The sequence below is a fragment of the Rutidosis leptorrhynchoides genome, chromosome 10, assembly GCF_046630445.1.
Source record: "Rutidosis leptorrhynchoides isolate AG116_Rl617_1_P2 chromosome 10, CSIRO_AGI_Rlap_v1, whole genome shotgun sequence".
Classification (NCBI taxonomy): domain Eukaryota; kingdom Viridiplantae; phylum Streptophyta; class Magnoliopsida; order Asterales; family Asteraceae; genus Rutidosis; species Rutidosis leptorrhynchoides.
In genome coordinates this window covers 58,227,339-58,235,230 of record NC_092342.1, presented here as the reverse complement: position 1 = coordinate 58,235,230, position 7,892 = coordinate 58,227,339, and positions in this window count along the sequence as shown.

Genomic DNA, 7,892 nt, shown 5'->3' with positions numbered 1-7,892 from the left:
ACCAATTCTCAGATGAATCGGATTCCGACGAGAATTCCAATGATGTTATAGAAATTACCCCAACTGAATTTAAAAAGGCAAAAGAAAATAATAAGGGAAATGGCATAAAAATAGAGAAATCTAATTCCAACCCCGATGAACTTTATATGTATCGTCAACCCCCGAAGTCCTTAAGTTGTAACAATGACCCGGGAACCTCTAAACCACCAGGTTTTTCTAAACCAATGTGGATAACGACGGCTCGTATTAGGGGAACATCATATATCCCTAGAAACTTGGCAAAACGAACCAAAACCGAAGAAGAAGAAACAAGCGAGTCGGAATAAGATAGTTGTATTCGTGTGGTGTAATATAAGTAATATAGTGTGCTTATGCTTTATGATATATGTAAAAATTGCTTGTATTAATAAGTATTTTTTTTATGAATCTAACTCTTGTCTATTTTACAGTATAAAAACACAAAATGGATAGACAACCCAATATTTTAAGAGACCTACCCGGAGACATGATTGATGAAATCTTGTCTAGAGTCGGTCAGAATTCTTCGGCACAACTATTTAAGGAAAGATCAGTTTGTAAGACATTCGAAGAACGTTCCAAGAATGCCTTGGTTTATAAAAGGTTTCGTTCGAAAGATGGGGGATATCACATTGGGAAATCCATAAGTTACGATTTGTTTACTTTGACGCATATATTGCGGGGAACCTGTTGAGTCCCCAAAATAATTAAGGATTTAATTATGACAAACCAATATTTATTTGCACTAAAGTGTTATGTGCAGCCAGCACAAGTTTGTTTATGTATAGTCAGCTAATATAGCCGTGTCGAGTGTTTAGTATGCTGCCTAGTCTATCAGCACAAGGTAGAAATGTATTCTTCGAATCAGCACAGGATGTGCACCCAGCAAATCAAGAATATCAAGTGACTCAGCATATGAAGGACCAGTAACTCTGGATATCAGCATACAACACAAGACAGCCATGCTCCATTACAAGCATGGTAGTTTCCCAGAGTGGTCTACATCAACGCACTATTCAACAGAAGTCGAAGACAAAGTTGAACAGAAAAGGACAGGAGTCGGCGGCTGACAAGTGACCTTACAAGACCACGTGGGAATGCAGAAGTGGAACGCATGTGCAGACATGTGTTATACTTTATTTATACCTAGGGAACACAACATTCCATCTGTTTAAATCAAATGGTAATGCCAAACCGAATTGGTGTGTTCCTGCAAATAGCTACCTAAGAGGAAAGAAGGAGAGCACGCCTTCTGACACAATTGTCCCCACAAGTACAAGGCATCCAATGTACTAGTGGACAATAGATTAATTACACGGTTAATAGAACTACTATATATATTGTTGTATCCACTATTGTAAAAAAACTAGTGGTGTGGGTTTATCTGTTAGAGTCCAAACCGTGTAATAGCTTTAGTTTATCTCTTAGCTATAATCTAGGTAATCTGTATCAACCAACTATCATTTCCGCCAAGGATAGTTGTGATTCTTTCTGATTTAATCAATAAAGAATAACCGTTGAAAATTACCTGTGACTCTATCTTATTTACTACAGAATACAAATCGTGTTTAACTGACTAGTTAATTAAGAAGAGAATTGTATTCACCCCCCCTCTACAATACTCCTGTTGTTATTAAGGGACCAACAACTGGTATTAGAGCTTCAGTCTTGATAATTAATATCTTGGATCTGAATTCTCTTATGGCTTCGTATTCAAACTCAGCTTACCTTGAGAATGGCTCGTCTAACAGACCACCTAAGTTTGATGAAGATGAGTATGAAACTTGGAAGGCAAGGTTCATGCTCCATCTTGAGTCTGTGGATTCACTCATGCCTGGAATTGCCAAAGATGGCCCTTTCGTTCCCACTGAGACAGTTGGTAGTGCACCAGCAACAGCTGACACTCCTGCCATCCCTGGCAGAGAGGTTATTCTTACTCCCTCTAGATGGGATGATGAGGATAAACGTCGAGTTGGTCTTGACCCTAAAATCAGAACCCTGTTAGCCATAACTTTGCCTAACCCACTGTTCAAACTGATCAAGGGAAAAGAAAATGCTAAGCTTATGCTTGACTACCTAGATGTCACCTATGAGGGTATGGGAGAAGTTAGGCAGAACAGGATGATTGCTCTTAAAAGAGAATATGAAATGTTCTTTGCCTATAAGAATGAAACCCTTAAGCAAACCTTCATTAGGTTTAACTCTTTGATAGCAGACCTGACCACTTTAAATGTGACCTACACTGAATTTGAACAAGTGAACAAATTCATTGATGCACTGCCATGTAAATGGAAACCTGTTACTGACCCATTAAGAACCACACAGACCCTAAAGAACTTTAACCTGTCTTCTCTCTACAGTTCCCTTTGGAATCATGAGAAGGCAGAAGCCAAGTTTGAACTTAACATGAAAGAAAACTTTAGGTCTGCCCCCACCACTTCAAAATCATCTAAAAATGATGATGCTGCTCTTATTGCTGCTGCTAAATGGAAGAAAGCTCAAAAAGCTCTACTGGTTCAAAAGTTACTGGCAGAACAAGAGTCAGCTGATAGTGTTGAGGAAAGTGGTACTGGGTCTGAAGAAAGCAGTACAGATGAAAGTGATGTAGAAGGGTTTGCTGAAGGTATGGCTCTACTGGCTAGGCAGTTCAAAAGGTTCAATCGTAGTAGAACCAGCAAGTCATACAAAGGGAGCAAAAAGCCAAATGCTAGGTACAACAGCAAGTTAGTCAAGGGTCCTAAATCTGAGTGCTTTAATTGTGGGAAGGTTGGACATTTTGCTGCTGAATGCATGTCCAAGAAACCTTCCACGTCACATGCTAACTCTTTCTCAAAAGCTGATAAGTACAAAAACAAGTACAAAGCTATGAAAGCTCAGATGAAGGAAAGTGCAAAGACTGACAAGAAGGGTAAACAGCCAGAAAAGGTTCTAGTTGCTGAACATCATGACTGGGATGAAGCCAGCACGTCCTCATCTTCTGATAGTGATACTGATGATGATGGTGCTGGTTATGCTACTGGTAAAAAGCTGTGTTTGATGGCCAAAGAGGTCGAGGAGTCTGATGAGGATGATGGTGGTAGTACGTTTTTGGCTGATATGAGGGAAGCTGATCAAAACAGAGATTCTCCTCAATGGAAAACTGAAATGATGTATAAGGTTGATAATTTTCGAACTTATACTGATGATGAAAAAGCTGAAATGTTTGACTACCTAAGAATTGATTTATGCAGAAGCTGCAAACGTGAAGAGAGTTTGAAATCTAATAACAAATCTTTAAATGAAAAACTCAAAGGCAAAAATGATGAAATTAAGATCTTAAAAGATACAATTTCCAAACTTGAAAAACAAAACTTTGCTTTAGAAACTCTTCACGTTGAGGCAGCAGAAGTCAAGGCCCAGCTGGACAATCTCAAAAGAGTTGTTGCTTCATGGTGCACATCTGCTCAACGCACAGCTAAATGTGTTAACGAGCAGGTGCCTGCCCAAGTTCAAGCCTTCTTTGCTGGTGACTATGCTGCTGCTGCTGCTATTGCAGAAGTTACTTTCATGGACCCGATTCTTGAAACTGATCCTGAAGCTGTCTTGCCAAATACTTTTGCCAAGATAGTTGAAGGTAAAAAGGTTGTGACGAACAAATTTGTTAGACCTACTGTGTCCCCACCACCTGCCATGAAAGAAATTTTGGAGGATGAAGTTAGAGCAAGAGAAGCCAGTAACTCAATTGATGAGACTACTGACCCCTCAAGCATCTACTACATGACTCCGAAAGAAAGACGTATTAAAAGGGAAATCACTGAAAACAATTTGAGAAAAGTTAAACCAACTGATTCCCCTTCGTGTTCGAGTTCTACCAGTGCTAAGCCAGCTGATGACCAATCTACTGGTCACCCAGTAGCTGCAGACAAGCCAGTGAAACGAAATACTGGCAAATCTAAGGCAGTAGTTAAGATACCTACTGGTTCATCAGAATCAGAAGACAAGCCAGCAACTTCCCACGCTAACTTGTCAAATGATAAAGGAAAGACAGTTCGCCATGGTCATGGTACTGGTTCCAAAAGGAAAGCTGCCCATAAGGGAAAAGCAAAAATTGACTCGACTGATGAGCTGTCTATCACTGAGATAATGACAGCCAAGCTTGACCAGCTAATTGAGGCAGTAACCAAAAGTCGACCCGATCCTACTGCCCCTATTAGATCTGTGCATGACCAGCCACAAAAGCCAAAAGTGAGAAAATGCTACAAATGTGGCAGCAAAGCTCACTTGGCTAACCAGTGTACTCAAACCCAAACCCCATCTGCTGCTTCTTCTAGCAAGCCAGTAGAAAAGAATAAGTCATCAAAGGTGACTCCTTCAGAACCCATCCTTGGATGGGTTCCCAAAAAGAACTAATCTCTAAGTTATTGTGCAGGGCATTCAAAACAAGCAAATCTGGTATCTCGATAGTGGTTGTTCGAGACATATGACCGGAAGTAAGTCCCTGCTGATGGACTATCAGGAAAAGGATGGTCCAGTTGTTTCGTATGGAGATAATTCGTTGGGTTACACAAAGGGTTTTGGTACTTTGACAAATGGGAATGTCACGTTCTCAAATGTTGCATATGTAGTTGGGCTTAAACATAACTTACTCAGCATAAGCCAACTGACAAGCAAGAATAAGATAGTCCAATTCAGAAAGAAAATTGGTACAATTTTTGATAAGACAGGGAAGCCACTGCTGACTGCAAAACGTCATGAAAACATGTATCAAATTGACATGAACACAGCAGTCACAACAACTGACACTTGTTTCTATTCGAAGGCAGCAGATAACCTGAAGTGGTTATGGCACAAGAGACTCTCACATCTCAACTTCAAAGATATTCACAAATTATCCAGTAGAAGTTTGGTGTCTGGGCTACCCACAATGTCTTATGTGAAGGACAGATTGTGTCCTGGTTGTGAAAAGGGGAAACATCACCATGCCTCGTTCAAATCAAAGCAAATCTCATCTGTTGAGAAACCATTTCACTTACTTCATATGGATCTATTTGGTCCAGTGAATGTGGCCAGCTGTAGTGGGAAGAAGTATACACTGGTTATTGTTGATGAATACTCGAGATACACTTGGGTGTTCTTTTTGAGGCAAAAGAGTGAAGCTGCTGAAGAAATCATCAATTTTATCAAAAGAATGGAGCTTTTGAATGGGCAACTGGTGAAGCAACTAAGAAGTGATCATGGTACAGAATTCAGAAATGCTACATTAGAAGAATTTTGTGCTGACAAAGGTATTTCCTAAAATTTCTCTGCTGTGAGAACACCTCAGCAAAATGGTGTTGCAGAAAGAAGAAACAGAACTCTCATTGAAGCAGCAAGATCTATGTTGGCTGAGTCTGGGTTGAAGAATTCCTACTGGGCAGAAGCTGTGAATACTGCCTGTTTTACCCAGAATAGATCTCTTATTGTGAAAAGACATCAGAAAACTGCTTATGAAGTTCTCAAAGGAAGAAGACCCTCAATTTCATTTCTTCATGTATTTGGCACTCCCTGTTACATTCTAAATAATAGGGATCAGCTGGGCAAATTCGATGCTAAAGCTGATGAAGGTATATTCCTTGGATATTCCAACATGTCAAAGGCATATAGGGTCTACAACAAAAGAAGGGGTTGTTTTGAAGAATCCATTAATGTTATATTCGATGAAACTGCCTCTGCTTCATCTACTGATCGTGAAGATGAAGTGTTACTGTTTGAAGAGCCTACTCAGCAAGCTCTTGATGATGAAGAGCCAGCAGCACAACCCTCACCAATCCATGATGCTGGGTTCTCTGATGATGAAATGGAACATTCTGTTCCATCTGTGTCTAAACCAAGTGGACCTACTGGCTCTACTGAAGTGCTGCAACTTGAGCCTAGGTCTGCTGGTTCTGAGAGATCACAAGCTGGTACTGTTTCTACTGATATTGATCAGCAACCTTCTGTTGCTGCTCACTCATCTGAACCAGCTGATGATCAAGATGCTGTGTGTTCTACAACCAGCTCACCTGTTCATAACACCAAATGGACAAGGGAGCATCCGATTGAGTAGATTATTGGTAATCTTACGAGTGGTGTTAAAACACAGAGGCATGCAACCAGCAACTTTTGTATGCATGTTAATTTTGTGTCTACCATTGAGCCCACGTGTCCTGAGGAAGCACTTCAAGATCCTAGCTGGGTTGGTTCAATGCAAGAAGAAATTACTCAGTTTGATAGGAACAAAGTGTGGACATTGGTACCTGAACCTGAGGATAAGACAAAGAAGATCATTGGTACTAAGTGGGTGTTTAAAAACAAGATGGATGAAGATGGTGTCGTTATCAGAAACAAAGCAAGATTGGTTGCTCAAGGGTTTAGACAGGAAGAAGGATTGGATTATGGGGAAACTTATGCACCAGTGGCTAGGATGGAAGCTATCAGATTGTTCTTAGCATATGCTGCTAGGATGAACTTTAGAGTATTTCAGATGGATGTTAAATCTGCATTTCTGAATGGAAAGCTGCAAGAAGAAGTTTATGTCAAACAGCCTCCTGGTTTTGTAAGCAGTAAATATCCAGACCATGTCTACAAGTTAGACAAAGCTCTTTATGGCCTTAAACAGGCTCCAAGAGCATGGTATGAGACACTTCATGTGTATCTCACTGGTATAGGTTTTAAAGTTAGAACAATTGATACCACTCTATTCTCAAAAGAGATAGATGGTGATCTCTTGTTGGTACAGATATATGTGGATGATATTATTTATGGTTCTAAAAATGAAAAACATTGTCAAGATTTTTCAAAACGTATGTCAAAGGCATATGAAATGAGTTTACAAAGAGATCTGCAATACTTTTTAGGATTGCAGATCAAACAACTTGATGATGGAATATTCATAAGTCAAGATAAATATATCAAAGATATGTTAAAGAAATTTGGTCTGACCTGTTTAAAAGACATAGGGACTCCAATGGCAGCATCCATTAAAATAGATGCTGATCCAAATGGTGAACCAGTTAATATCACTGAATATAGAGGTATGATTGGATCCCTACTTTATCTCACAGCCAGCAGACCAGATATTATGTTCGCCACATGTCTCTGTGCCAGATATCAAGCTGATCCTAAAGAGTCACACTTGCTGGCAGTAAAAAGAATATTCAGATACCTAAAAGGTACTGCTAAACGTGGTCTTTGGTATCCCAAAGACCAGGATTTTGAACTAATTGGGTATTCAGATGCTGACTTTGCAGGGTGTAAAATAGACAGGAAAAGTACTACTGGTGGGTGCCAGTTACTGGGTAGTAGGCTAGTCAGCTGGACAAGCAAAAAGCAAAATACTGTGTCCACATCTACTGCTGAGGCAGAATATGTCTCTGCTGGTAGTTGTACTGCTCAAGTACTGTGGATGCAAAGCCAGCTAAAGGACTATGGTGTTCATGTTACAAAAACTCCAATCTACTGTGACAACACTAGTGCAATTGCTATCACCAACAATCCTGTGATGCACTCAAGGACTAAGCACATCGATGTTCGGTATCATTTCATAAGGGATCATGTTCAAAAGGGTGACGTTGAGTTACATTTTATTTCTACCGACCAGCAATTAGCAGACCTATTTACAAAGCCATTAGATGAGAAACGTTTTAACTATCTCATCTCTGAGCTGGGTATGCTTGAACTTTAAATAAAAGACAACTTTTGTTGGTGTGCTGGCTCTACAACGTGTAGGGCAAACCAGTAAGTCACATTTATTTACTTACTGCCTACATGTCAAACAACCAGCACAGCAAGGTCTTTTATATTTTGGTTACTTAAATGGTTTCAATGAAATAATAAATAGCTCTCCAAATTCAATGATTCCTTAAAACTGGAAACTC